At 45.1% G+C, this 16187-nt stretch overlaps 1 pseudogene; it reads right to left on the bottom strand.

Annotated features, from left to right (window-relative positions):
• The window catches only part of LOC147095621 (uncharacterized), a 90445-nt pseudogene extending 76217 nt beyond the window's left edge, over positions 1–14228 (bottom strand).
• Positions 14229–16187: the final 1959 nt, after the last annotated feature.

Raw genomic sequence — 16187 nt, 5'->3', positions numbered from 1 at the left:
GCCATGCAACACAAAATGAACAATCACGCCATCCTGACACATCACCCCATATCTGACCAATCATCCCAAACAGATCAATAACACACAAACTGAGCAATCATTCCAAGCTGAACCATCAACCCAAATTGACCCATCAACACAACGTGAGCAATCACCACAACTAAACAAACACCCCAAACTGACCACTCAACAAAAATGACCAATAACCACCAAACTGACCCATCACACCAAACTGACCAATCAGCCCAATCTGACCAATCAGCCCAATCTGACCAATCACCCCCACACTGACACATGTACACAACCTGACGAATCACCCCAAACTGCCCCATCAACACAAACTGACCAATCACTGCAAACTGACCCATTAAAACAAACAGACCGTTCACCCGAAACTGACACAACATCGCAAAATGACCAATCACCCCAAACTGATCCATCAACACAAACTGACCATCACCCCAAACATTCCAATCACCCCAAAACAAACAATTACACCAAACATACCCATCAACACAAATGGACCAATCATCCCCAAAGTGAAACATCAACACGAAATGAACAAACACAAACTTACCAATCACCCCAAACACAACAATCACACCAAACTCACCCATCAACACAAACTGGCCAATCACCACAGAGCTGACCAATCAGCGCCAAACTGACCCATCACCCCAAGCTGACCAATCACCCAACTGATTAATCACCCCAAACAGACCAATCACCCCCCAAAACAGACCCATCAACACCACTTGACCAATCAGCCCAAACTGACCCATCAACACAAACTGTCAAATTACCCATAACTGCCCCATCAACATAGAGAACAATCACCTCAAACTGACCAATTAACACGACAGATCATTCAGCCCAAACTAACACAACATCACAAACGGACCAATCACCCCAAACTAACCCAACACAAACTGACCGATCACCCCAAACTGACCAAAAGCACTAACAGAACAGTCACCCATTCTGACCCATCAACACAATCTAACCAATCACACCAAACTGACCAATCACCCAAACTGACATCACCAGAAACTGACCAATACACACAAACCTACCAAACCCCCTAAAATGACTCATCAAACCAAACTGCCCAATCATCCCCAAACTGACAAATCACCCCAAACTAGCCAATGAACCCAAACTGACTTTTCACCCCAACTCACCAATCACCCCAATCTGACCCATCACCACAACTGACCCATCAACACAAACTGACCAATCACCCCACACTGACCCATCAACACAAACTAACCAATCACCCCGAACTGACACATCACCTCTAAACTGATCAATCAACCCAAACAGACGCATCAACACAAACTGACCCATCAACACAAACTGACCAATCACCCCAAACTGACCCATCAACACACACTGATCAGTCACTCTAATCAGACCAAACAACCGAAAGTGAACAATCACACCAAAATTACGCATCAACAAACAGACCAATAATCCACCTAATGACCCATCAACACAAACTGACCTATCATCCCAAATTGACCCATCTATACAAATTGACCCAACAACACATACAGACCCATCAACCCCAAACTGGCCAATGACGCCAAACTGACCAATCACCCCAAACTGACCCATCAAAACAAACTGACCAATCAACCCAAACTGTCCCATCAATACAAACTGACCAACCACGAAAAAACTGACCCATCAACACAAACTGACCAATCACACCAATCTGAACAATCACCCCAAACTGACCCAAACACCACAAACTGACCAACCAACATGAACTGACCAATCAGCACCAAATTGACCAAACTCCTCCTAACTGACCCATTACAACAAACTGACCCAGCAAATCCAATCTAACCGCTGACCCCAAACAGATGCATCAACATAAACTAACCGATTGGCCCCAAACTGACCCATCACCTCCAAACTGGCCAATCAACACAAACTGACCAATCAACACAATCTAAACACTCACGCCAAACTGACTCATCAACCCTCAAACTGGCAAACCAAACTGAACTGACCAACCAACAGAAACTGCCCAATCATGCCATCCTGTCACATCACCCCATAATTGAGTAACCATCCCAAACAGATCAATCACCCACAAGATGCGCAATAACTCGAAGCCGACCAATCTAATCAAACTGACACATCAACACATCGTGCGAAATCACCCCAATCTGTCCAAGCACCTCAAACTGACCAAGCAACACAAACTGACCAATCAAGACAAACTAAACACTCACCCTAAACTGACCCATCGCCCCAAGCTGACCCATCAACAAAACCTGACCAATCACTCCAATCAGAGCAATCGCTACAACATGAACAATCACACCAACTTACACATCATCACAAACAGAGCAATCATCCACGAAATGTGACCCATCAACACAAGGGGGTAGGGCAAGGCTGGATGGCATTTATTTTAATGCAAGGAGTCTTGTGAATAAGGTGGATGAACTGAAGGTGTTGATGAACAAATGGGAGTATGATATTGTTGCTATCACGGAGACATGTTTGAGGGATAACATTAGAACATAAAAACATAAGAAAGAGGAGCAGGAGTAGGCCAAGCGGCCCCTCGAGCCTGCTCTGCTATTCAATAATATCCTGGCTGATCTGATCCTAACCGCCAATCTACTATCATAGAACCATCTCCTGAAACTAACAGAATTAGACACATGAAATAGGAGCAGGATCAGGCTACACGGCCCCTCGGCCCGCTCCGCTACCCACAGACCTATGTCCGATCCGAACCTAGACTCATGTCCAAATTCCTGCCCGCTCCCCGTAACCCTTAATTCCCTTTACTTCTAGGAAAGTGTCTATTTCTGTTTTAAATTTATGTAATGATGTAGCTTCTACAGCTTTTTGGGGCAGCATATTCCATGGACCTTCCACCCTCTGAGTGAAGTAGTTCCTCCTCATCTCAGTTTTGAAAGAGCAGCCCCTTATTCTAAGACTATGCTCCCTTGTTCTAGTTTCACCCATTATCGGGAACATCCTCCCCACATCCACCCGATCCAACCCCTTCACAATCTAATATGTTTCAATAAGATCGCCTTTCATTCTTCTGAATTCCAATGAGTACAGTCACAATCTACTCAACCTCTCCTCATATGTCCATCCCCTCATCCCCGGGATTAACAGAATGAACCTTCTTTGTACTGACTCGAGAGCAAGTATGTATTTTCTTAAGTATGGGCACCAAAACTGTAGGCAGTATTCCAGGTGCGGTCGCACCAATACCTTGTACAACTTAAGCAATACCACCCTATTTTTATATTCTATACCCCTAGCAATTAAAGCTAACATTCCATTGGCCTTCTTAATCACTTGCTGCACCTGCATACTAATCTTTTGAGTTTCGTGCACCAGGACCCCCAGATCCCTTGGTACTTCAGTACTTTCAGTTTCTTGCCATTAAGATAATAACTTGCTCTACGATTTTTCCTGCCAAAGTGCATAACCTCACACTTTCCAGTATTGTAGTCCATCCGCCAAATCTCTGCCCACATACTTAGCCTGTTTATGTCCCATTGCAGTTTTTTTATGTCCTCCTCACTCAGTACTTTCACTCCCATCTTAGTATCATCCGCAAACTTTGATATGTTACACTTGGTCCCCTCCTCCAAATCATTAATATAGATTGTAAAGAGTTGGGGATCCAGCACTGACCCCTGCGGAACACCACTAGTTACTGATTGCCAGTCTGAGAATGAACCATTTATCCCAACTCTCTGCCTACTGTTAGATAGCCAATCCTCTATCCATGCCAGAATATTACCTCCAATCCCGTGGTTTTTTATCTTAAACAATAATATTTTGTGTGGCACCTTATCAAATGCCTTTTGGAAGTCTAAATACATTACGTCCACTGGTTCCCCTTTAGCCACCCTGTATGTTACTTCCTCAAAGCACTCCAGCAAATTTGTCAAACATGACTTCCCCTTCATAAATCCATGCTTCCTTTGTCCTATTAAATTACGATTATCCAAATGTCCTGTTACTGTCTCCTTAATAATGGACTCCAAAATTTTTCCTACCACAGATGATAGGCTAACCGGTCTATAGTTTCCAGCCTTCTGTCTACTGCCCTTTTTAAAGAAGGGTATTACATTGTCAGATCAATATTCCGGGGAATGGAATCTTCAGGCGAGACAGCGGGGGGGGGGGGGGGAAGAGGAGGAGGTGTCGCAACATTAAGTAAGGCGTCAATTACTGCTGTAAGGAGGGATGATATATTAACAGGTTTCTCTAATGAGGCCATATGGGTAGAACGTAAAAACAAAAAGGGGGCAAGCACTTTAGTGTACGATAGGCCCCCAAACAGTCAGGGGGAGATAGAGGAACAGATATGGGCAAATATCAGAGAAGTGTGCAAATAATAAGGTAATGATAGTGGGGGATTTCAACTTCCCCAATATTAACTGGGAGAATTGTAAGAAATCACACAACACCAGGTTAAAGTCCAACAGCTTTATTTGAAATCACAAGCTTTCGGAGCGCTGCTCCTTTGTCAGGTGAAGTGGAGAGATGCATAAAAACACAGCTTATACAGTCAGAGAATAATGTCAGATGTTTACAGGTAATCTTTCTAACTGCCATTTATCACACCTTGGCAGAGAGATAATCACAGCAATCAAAGGTGTAAATGGTGTCCAAACAGGTCAGTCAGGAAAACATTACATCAATAAAGAATGAGGTGGGGTCACAAGGGGTCAAATGTTGCAGATGCTGGGGTCTGTATGAAAAACAAAAAAACAGAAAAAAAGCATTTTTTTTGCTGGAAGTCACAGCAGGTCCAGCCACAATTGTGTGGAGAGAACAAGTCAACGATGACTCGAGTCTGGATGACCCTACGTCAGGTGGGGTTACATGTAGCGTGACATGATCCCAAGGTCCCGGTTCAGGCCATCCTCATAGGTGCGGAACTTGGCTATCACTTTCTGCTCGATGATTTTGCGTTGTCGTGTGTCTCGCAGGCCGCCTTGGAGAATGCTTACCCGAAGATCGGAGGCTGAATGTCCTTGACTGCTGAAGTGTTCCCCGACTGGGAGGGAACACTCCTGCCTGGCGATTGTTGTGTGGTGTCTGTTCATCCATTGTCACAGTGTCTGCATGGTCTCGCCGATGTACCATGCTCCGGGGCATCCTTTCCTGCAAAGTATGATGTAGACAACGTTGGCCAATCACATGAGTATGTACCATGTACCTGGTGGGTGGTGTCCTCACGTGTGATGTTGGTATCTGTGTTGATGATCTGGCATGTGTTGCAGAGGTTGCTGTGGCAGGGTTGTGTTGTCGTGGTCGCTGTTCTCCTGAAAGCTGGGTAATTTGCTGCGAGCGATGGTCTGTTTGAGGTTAGGCGGCTGTTTGAAGGCGAGTAGTGGAGGCGTGGGGATGGCCTTAGCGAGGTGTTCGTCGACATCGCTGACATGTTGAAAGCTGTGAAGAACATGGCGTAGTTTCTCCTCTCCGGGGAAGTGCTGGACGATGAAGGTACTCTGTTTGTTGTGTCCCGTGTTTGTCTTCTGAGGAGGTCTATGCGATTTTTCACTTTGGCCTGTTGGAACTGTCGATCGACGAGTCGAGCATCATATCCCGTTCTTACGAGGGCGTCTTTCAGCGTCTGTAGTTGTCCATCGCGTTCCTCCTCGTCTGAGCAGATCCTGTGTATTTGCAGGGCTTGTCCATAGGGGATGGCTTCTTTACCGTGGATAGGGTGGAAGCTGGAGAAGTGGAGCATCGTGAGGTTGTCCGTGGGCTTGCGGTAGGGTGAAGTGCTGAGGTGTCCGTCTTTGATGGAGATTCGTGTGTCCAAGAATGAAACCGATTCTGAGGAGTAGTCCATGGTGAGTTTGATGGTGGGATGGAACTTCTTGATGTTATCGTGTAGTCTTTTCCGTGATTCTTCGCCGTGGGTCCATAGGAAGAAAATGTCATCGATGTATCCGGTGTATAGCATTGGTTGGAGGTCCTGTGCAGCGAAGAAGTCTTGCTCGAACTTGTGCATGAAGATGTTGGCGTATTGGTGTGTGAATTTGGTCCCCATGGCTGTTCCGTGTGTTTGGGTAAAGAACTGGTTGTCGAAGGTGAAGACATTGTGGTCAAGGATGAAGCGGATGAGTTGTAGGATGGCATCTGGAGATTGGCTGTTGTTGGTGTTGAGCACTGAGGCTGTGGCAGCGATGCCGTCATCGTGGGGGATACTGGTGTAGAGTGCCGAGACGTCCATCATGGTGAGGAGTGTTCCTGGTTCGACTGGTCCGTGGGTGCTAAGTTTCTGTAAGAAGTCTGCAGTGTCACAACAGAAGCAGGGGGTTCCCGGTACGATGGTTTTCAAGATGCCCTCAACGTATCCATAGAGGTTCTCACACAGGGTTCCGTTGCCTGATTCGATGGGACGTCCGGGTGTGTTGGCTTTGTGTATCTTTGGGAGGCAGTAGAAGTCTCCCACGCGGGGAGTACGTGGGATGAGAGCATGTAGGATGCTTTGAAGGTCTGGATCGAAGGTCTTGATCAGCCTGTTGAGTTGCCGGGTGTGTTCTTTGGTCGGATCTGCGGGTAACTGCCTGTAGTATTCCTGGTTGTCCAGTTGTCGGTATGCTTCTTTGCAATAGTCCGTTCTGTTCTGTATGATGATGGCTCCTCCTTTCTCTGCTGGTTTGATGACGATGCTGTGGTTGGTCTTGAGAGCGTGGATGGCATTGCGTTGTGCTCGGGTGACATTCTGGACTGTCTTGTAAGTGCGGCTGATGTATCTGGCGTTGATGCATCTCCTGACAGCTTGATCATACATGTCAAGCTTAGGGCAGCGACCCTCCGGAGGGGTCCAATTTGACTCTTTCTTCTTCGGTTGCTCTCTGCTGGTCCGGATCATTGATTGTCTCATTGGGTTCGCTGCTGACATCTTGGGATTTGTGGAAGAATCCCCAGAGCCGGAATTTGAAATTTGTGATTTCAAATAAAGCTGTCGGGCTATAACCTGTTGTTCTGTGATTTCTTATATTTGTCCACCCCAGTCCAACACCGGCATCTGCACACCTTAACTGGTAGAGTCAGAGTGTGAAAGGCTTAGAGGGTGCAGAATTCTTAAAGTGCATCCCGGAGAGCTTTTTCAACCAGCATGTAGAATGTCCTACAAGAGAGGGACGGTACCGGACCTAATTCTAGTCAATATGGCCGAGCAAGTGGCAGAAGTGTTAGTAGGTGAGCACTTTGGTGACAGTGACCATAATTCGGTGAGATTTAAGGTAGTCACGGACAAGGACAGAGATGGAGTGAAAATAAAGGTTCTAAATTGGGGGAAGGCCGATTTTAATATGATAAGGCAGGATTTGGCCAAAGTGGACTGGGTTGAGCTACTTGTAGGAAAATCCTCATCGGAGCAATGGGAGTCTTTCAGAAAGGAAATTGAGAGAGTACAATGGCAACATGTTCCCGTAAAGGTCCAGGGTGGGACCAACAAGCCCAGGGAACCTTGGATGTCAAGGGATATGCGAGAATGGATTAGGAAAAAATGGGCGGCTTCTTGCAGATACAAAGGATTAAAGACAGAGGAAGCCCAAGAGGAGTATAAAAAGTGCAGGGGGATAATTAAAAAAGAAATTAGGAGAGCGAGGAGGGGTCATGAAATAACACTGGCGAGCAAAATAAAGGAAAATCCTAAGGTGTTTTTTAAGTATATTAAGGGCAAGAGGATAACTAGGGAAAGAGTAGGGCCCATTAGGGACCAAAGTGGCAACCTCTGTGTGTAGCCAGAAGATGTAGGTGGTTTTTTTAATGAATTTTTTGCATCTGTGTTCAATATGGAGAAGAACGATGTGGACATAGAAATCGGGCAGGGGGAATATGATATACTTGAACATATTAGCATCGAGAGGGAGGAGGTACTAGCGGTTTTAGCAGGCTTAAAAGTGGATAAATCCCCAGGCCCGGACGAGGTGTATCCCAGGCTGCTGTGTGAGGCAAAGGAGGAGATTGCAGGGGCTCTGATACAAATTTTCAGAACCTCTCTGGCCACAGGGGATGTGCCAGAGGACTGGAGAACAGCTAACGTAGTACCATTATTCAAGAAGGGTAGTAGGGATAAACCAGGGAATTACAGGCAGTGAGCCTAACATAAGTGGTAGGGAAATTATTGGAAAAAATTCTGAGGGACAGAATTAGTCTCCACTTGGAGGGGCAAGGATTAATCAGGTATAGTCAGCATGGCTTTGTCAAGGGAAGGTCATGTCTGACCAATTTGATTGAATGTTTTCGCGGGGTTGACTAGGTGTGTGGATGAGGGTAGTGCAGTGGATGTGGTATATATGGATTTAAGTAAGGCTTTCTATAAAGTCCCGCATAGGAGACTGGTAAAGAAGGCACAAGCCCATGGGATCCAGGGTGCCTTGGCACATTGGATCCAAAACTGGCTTAGTGGCAGAAGGCAGAGGGTGATAGTCGAAGGTTGTTTTTGTGACTGGAAGCCTGTGTCCAGTGGAGTGCTGCAGGGATCGGTGCTGGGTCTCTTGCTCTTTCTGGTCTACATTAATGATTTTGATCTGAATGTAAAAGGTATGATCAGTAAGTTCGCTGATGACACGAAAATTGGTGGGGTGGAAAATAGCGAGGAGGGTAGCCTCATCTGCAGGACGATATAGATGGGTTGGTCAGATGGGGGGAACGGTGGCAAATAGAATTTAACCCTGAAAAGTGTGAGGTGATGCATTTTGGAGGGACTAACAAGGCAAGGGAATACACAATGAATGGTAAGACCCTAGGATAGACAGAGGATCAGAGGGACATTGGTGTGCATGTACATAGATCCCTGAAGGCAGCAGAACAGGTGGATAAGGTGGTTAAAAAGGCATATGGGATACTTGCCTTCATTAGCCGAGGCATAGAATATAATAGCAGCGCGGTTACGATGGAGCTGTACAAAACGTTGGTTGGGCCACAGCTGGAATACTGTGTGCAGTTCTGGTCGCCACACTACAGGAAGGATGTGATTGCTTTGGGAAGCGTGCAGAGGAGATTCACCAGGATGTTACCTGGGCTGGAGCGCTTCAGCTATGAAGAAAGACTGGACAGGCTGGGGTTGTTTGCCTTGGAGCAGAGAAGACTGAGGGGGGACCTGATTGAGGTGTACAAAATTATGAGGGGCATAGATAGGGTATATAGAAAGGAACTCTTTCCCTTAGTAGAGGGGTCAATAACAAGGGGGCATAGATTCAAGGTAAGGGGCAGGAGGGTTAGATGGGATTTGAGGAAGAAATTTTTCACCCAGAGGGTGGTTGGAATCTGGAACTCACTGCCTGAAAGGAGGGTAGAGGCAGGAACCGTCACATCATTCAAGAAGCATTTGGATGAGCACTTGAAGTGCCATAGCAGACAAGGTTACGGACCTAATGCTGGAAAATGGGATTAGATTAGATAAGGCTTGATGGCCGGAGCGGACGTGACGGGCCGAACGGCCTCATTCTGTGCTGTATAACTCTATGACTCTATGACTCTATGAACACAAACTGACCTATCAACCCATACTGATGCATCAATACAAATTGACACCTCAACACACACGGACCCATCACCCCCAAACTGGCCAAACACCAGAAACTGACCATTCACTTCAAACTTTCAATCACCCGAAACTGACCCACGAAAACAAACTGGCCAATCACCTCAAAGTGTCCCATCAACACAAACTGACCAATCACCAACAAACTGACACATCAACCCAAACTGACCAATCACCCAAACTGTCCCATCAACACAAACTGACCAATCACCAACAAACTGACCCATCAACACAAACTGAACAATCACATCAGTCTGAACAATCACCCCAAACTGACCCATTCACCACAAACTGACCAATCACTACAAACTAATAAATCACCACCAAACTGGCCCATCAACACGAACTGACCAATCAGCACCAAATTGAACAAACTCCTCCAAACTGACACATTACCCCAAACTGAACCAGCAGCTCCAAACTGACCAATCAACACAAACTGACCAATCAACACAAACTAAACGCTCACCCCAATCTGACCCATCATCCTCAAACTGACCAATCAACAGAAACTGCCCAATCATGCCATCCTGACACATCATCACATAACTGAGCAATCATCCCAAACAGATCAATCACCCACAAGTTGAACAATAACTACAAGCCGACCAATCAATTCAAACTGACCAATCAACACAACGTGAGAAATCACCCCAAACTGTCCAAGCACCCCAAATTGAACAATCAACACAAACTATAAAATCACCCGAAACAGTCCCATCAACTCGAAACTGATCAATCACCCCAAAAAGATGCAACAGCACAAATTGACAGATCAGCAACAAAATGACCCATAAACACAAACTGACCCATCAACGCAAACTGATCAATCACCCAAACTGACCCCTCAACACAAACTGACAATTCACTCCAATCAGACCAATCAACCGAAAGTGAAAAGTCATGCCAAAATTACGCATCAACACAAACGGACCAGTCAGCCATACAATGACCCATCAACACAAACTGAACTATCATCCCAAACTGACCAATCTCTACAAATTGACCCAACAACACGCACATACCCATTAACCCCAAATTGGCCAATCATCCCAAACTGACCAATCACCCCAAACTGAACCATCAACAAACACGGACCCATCACCCCCAAACTGGCCATTCACCCCAAACTGACCATTCATCTCAAACTGATAAATCAACCCAAACTGATCCATCAAAACAAACTGACCAATCACCCTAACTGTCCCATCAACACAAACAGACCAATCACGAACAAACTGACCCATCAACATAAACTGAACAATCACACCAATCTGAACAATCACACCAAAGAACCCATTCACCACAAACTGACCAATCACCACAAACTAATAAATCATGTCCAAACTGACCCATCAACATGAACTGACCAATCAGCACCAAATTGGGCAAAGTCCACCAAACAGACCCATTACACCAAACTGAACAAGCAGCTCCAAACAGGCCAATCACCCCAAACAGATGCATCAACACAAACTGACCGATCAGCCCCAAACTGATCCATTACCACCAAAATGACCAATCAACACAAACTGACCAATCTCAAAACCTAAAAACTCACCCCAAACTGACCCATCACCCTCAAACTGACCAATCAACCCGAACTGACAAATCAACAGAAACTGCACAAACATGCCATCCTGACACACCATCACATAACTGAGCAATCATCCCAAACAGATCAATCGCCCACAATATGAGCAATAACTCCAAGCCGACCAATCAAATCAAACTGTCCCATCAACACAACATGAGCAATCATGCCAAACTGTCCAAACACCCCAAACTGACCAATCAACAAAATCTAACCAATAACCCCAAACTGACCCATCAACACAAACTGACCAATCACCTAAATCAGAGCAATCACTACAAAGTGAACAATCACACCAACCTTACACATCATCACAAACGGAGCAATCAGCCACAAAGTGAACCATCAACACAAACTGACCTATCAACCCATACTGATGCATCAATAAAAAAAGACTCCTCAAAACACACGGACACATCACCCCCAAACTGCCAATCACCTGAAACTGATCATGCACTTCAAACTGTCATTCACCCCAAACATACCCATCAAAACAAATTGACCAATCACCCCAAACTGTCCCATCAACCCAAACTGACCAATCACACCAATCTGAACAATCACCCCAAACTGACCCATTCAGCACAAACTGACCAATCACCATAAACTGACCAATCACCACCAAACTGACACATCAACACAAACTGACAAATCACCACCAAATTTAGCAAACTCCCCCAAACGGACACATCACCCCAAAATGGCGCATTAAAACAAATTGATCAATCACCCAAAACTGACCCATCAACCTCAAACTGACGAATCAATCCAAACGGAAAAATCACCCCAAACAGACGCATCACCCCCAAACTGAACACACAACACAAACTGACCAATCAACACAAACCGCACAATCACCACAAACTGACCAATCAACACAAACTGACCAATCAGACCAATCTGACCCATCAACACAAACTGACCCATCAACACAATGTGAGCAATCACCCCAAACTGACCAATCAACACAAACTGACCAATCACCCCAAACTCACCAATCATCCCAAACTGAACAATCAACAATACCTGGCCAATCAGACCAATCTGACCCATCAACACAAACTGTCCAATCACCCCAAATTGCCCCATCAACACAAAGAGAAGAATCACCCCAAATGACCAATTAAAGCAACAGACAATTCACCCCAAACTGACACACCATCACAATATGACCAATCACACCAAACTGACCCATCAACAAACACTGACCAATCACCCCAAACTGACCCAGCAAAACAAACTGACCAATCACCCCAAAGTGAACAATTACACCAAACATACCCATCAACACAAACGGACCAATCATCCCCAAAGTGACCCATGAACTCAAACTCAGATATCATCACAACCTGACCTATCAATACAAATTCACCAATCACCCCAAACTGACCAACCACCCCAAACTGACCCAACTACAACAACTGACGCATCAACACACACTAACCAATGACCCCCAAAGTGAGCTATCATCCCAAACTGAACATTCACCTCAAACTGACCAATCAACCCAAAATGACCCATCAACACAAAATGATCAATCACCAGTAAACTGACCCATGAACACAAACCGACTAATTGCCCCAAGCTGCCCCATCAACATAAACTGACCAAACATCCCAAACTGACCAGTAACACAAACAGACCAATCACACCATACTGAACCATTAACACAAAGTGACAAATCACCCCAATCTGAACAATCCCACCAAACTGATTGATCACCCCAAACTAATGGATCAACACAAGCAGACCAATCACCCAAACTGACATATCAACACAAACTGTCCAAACACCCCAAACTGATTCATCATCAAAAACTGACCAATCACTCCAAACTGACCAAACCTCCACAAACTGACCAATCAACACAAACTAACCAATCAGGCCCAACAAGACCCATCACCCCAAACTGACACATCACCCCAAAATTACTCATCAAAACAAACTGACTAATCACCCCAAATCATGAATCAACCTAAATGGAACAATCACCCCAAACTGAACCATCAACACAAACTGACCAAGCACACCAAACTGACCCATTAACGAAAACTGACCCATCACCACAAACTGACAAATCCTCCCGAACTGAACCAGCACCCCAAACTGACCAATCAACCCCAAACTGATCAACAACACAAACTGACCAATCACCCCCAAATTGATGCGTCACCAAAACTGACATCAACACAAAATAACAAATCACCCCAAACTGACCAATCAACATAAACTAAACAATCACCCCAAACTAACCAATCACCACAAACTCACCAATCACCACAAACTGAACAATCACAACCAAATTACCCATCAGCACAAACGGACCAATCATCCCCAAAGTGGCCCATCCACACAAACAGACCTATCATCCCAAACTGACCGATCAATACAAATGTACCCATCAACACACATGGACCCATCACCTCAAACTAGCCAAGCACCCAATGTTGACCATTCACCTCAATCTGATCAATCACCCCAAACTGTCCCATTAAAACAAACTGATCAATCACCCCAAACTGACCCATCAAAACAAACTGACCAATCACCCCAAACTCTCCCATCAACACAAACTGACCAATCACCAACAAACTGAACAATCAACACAAACTCATCAATCAACAGAAACTTACCAATCAGGCCCAACAAGACACATCACCCAAACTGACACATCAGCACAAACTGACCAATCTCCACAAAATGACACATCAAAACCAACTGACAAATCAGCCCAACTCACGAATCACCCTAAACGTAACAATCACCCCGAAGTGAATCATCAACACATGCGGACCAATCACCCCAAACTGACAAAACGTCCCAAACTGAACAAGCACCCCAAACTAACCAATCAACCCCAAACTGATCAACAACACAAACAGAACAATCAGCACCAAACTGACCCATCCCCACAACTGACATCAACACAAACTAATAAATCACCCCAAACTGACCAATCAGCACAAACTAATAAATCTCCCCAGTCTGACCAATCATCACAAACACACCAATCACCGCAAACTGATAAATCACACCAAACTTACCCTTCAACACAAACGGACCTATCATCCCCAAAGTGAACCATCAACACAAACAGACCTATCATCCCAAACTGACGCATCAATACAAATTCACCCATCAACAAACACGGACCCATCACCCCAAACTGGACAATCACCCCATATTGACCATTCACCTCAATCAGATCAATCACCCCAAACTGACCAATCAAAACAAACTACCAATCATCCCAAACAGACCAATCACCCCAAAGTGAGCAATCACACCAAACTAACCCATGGAGAAAAGCGGAGCAAGCATCCCCAATATGACCCATCAACACAAACTGACCTATCAACCAAAACTGACCCATCAATAAAAATTCACCCAACCACACACAGGGACCCATCAGCCCCAAACTGGCCAATCAACCCGTATTGACCATTCATCTCAAACTGATCAATCACCCCAAACTGACCCATCAAAACAAACTGACCAATCACCCCAAACTCTCCCATCAACACAAACTGACAAATCACCAACAAATTTACTAATCAACGCAAACAGACCAAAAACACCAATGTGAAAAATCACCACAAACTGCCCAATCACCCCAAACTGAACAATCAACAGAAACAGAACAATCACCCAAAATCACCTATCAACACAATCTGACCAATCACCACAAGCTGACCAATCACCACAAATTGACCAATCAACACAAACGGACCCAGCAAAACAAACTGACCTATCACCCCTAACTGTCCCATCAACACAATCTGAACAATCACAACAAAACAGACCCATCAACAAAAACTGACCAAACACCCGAAGCAGATCTATCAACACAAATTGACCAGTCACCCCAAACTGACCAATAACACAATCTGACCAATCACAGCAAACATATCAATCAGCCCAAACTGACCAATCACCACAACCTGACACATCAACACAAAGTGTCCAAACACTCCAAACTGACCATTCAACACAAACTGACCAATCAGGCAGAAGCTGACCCATCCCCCAAAATTACCCATCAACACACACTGACCAATCACCCCAAACTGACTCATCAAATCAAACTGTAAAATCAGCCCCATAAATGACCAATCACCCTCAAACTGACCCATCACCTCAAACTGACAAATCATCCCCAAACTGACCCAGCAACACTAACTGGCCGATCAACAAAACTGTCCTATCACCCCAAACTGACCAATAACAGAAACTGACAAATCACCCCCAACTGAACCATCAACAAAAACTGAACAATCACCCCAATCTGGACAATCAACCCAAATGGTCCCATCAAAACAAACTGAACGATCAACCCCAAACTGACCCATCATCCCCAAACAATCCAAACAACCCAAGCTGAACAATCACACCAAACTGACCCATCACCCCCAAACTGATCAATGAACCCAAACTGAACAATCACCCCAAACTGACCCATCAACCCCAGACTGACTAATAAGCCCAAACTGAACAGACAACTCAAACCGACCAATCACGCCATCCTGACACATCACCCCATAACTGAGCAATCATCCCAAACAGATCAATCACCCACAAACTGAGCAACCACTCCAAACCGACCCATCAACACAAACTGACCAATCAACACAAACTGACCAATCATCGCAAACTGACCAATCATGCCAAACTGACCAATAACCCCCCAACTGATCATTAACACAACCTGACAAATGACCCCAAACTGATGAATTAAAACAAACTGACCAATCACCCCAAACTGCCCCATCAACACAAACAGACCAATCGCCCCAAACTGACCCATTAATGCAACAGATAATTCACCCAAACTGACACATCACAAACTGACCAATCGCCCGAAACAGACCTAACAACACAAACTGACCAATCACCCCAAACTGACCCATCAACACAAACTGACCAAACTCCCCAAACAGCCAATAAACCCAAAGAGAACAATTAAACCAAACTTACCCATTTAGATTAACGTACCAATCATCCCCAAAGTGACCCATGAACACTAACTGA

This window comes from Somniosus microcephalus, unplaced genomic scaffold (genome assembly GCF_052327205.1).
Source record: "Somniosus microcephalus isolate GS21.2 unplaced genomic scaffold, FLI_Smic_1.0 unresolved_chr1, whole genome shotgun sequence".
NCBI lineage: Eukaryota > Metazoa > Chordata > Chondrichthyes > Squaliformes > Somniosidae > Somniosus > Somniosus microcephalus.
The sequence above is the reverse complement of the archived record's forward strand: the minus strand, read 5'-3'. Positions and strand labels throughout refer to the sequence as shown.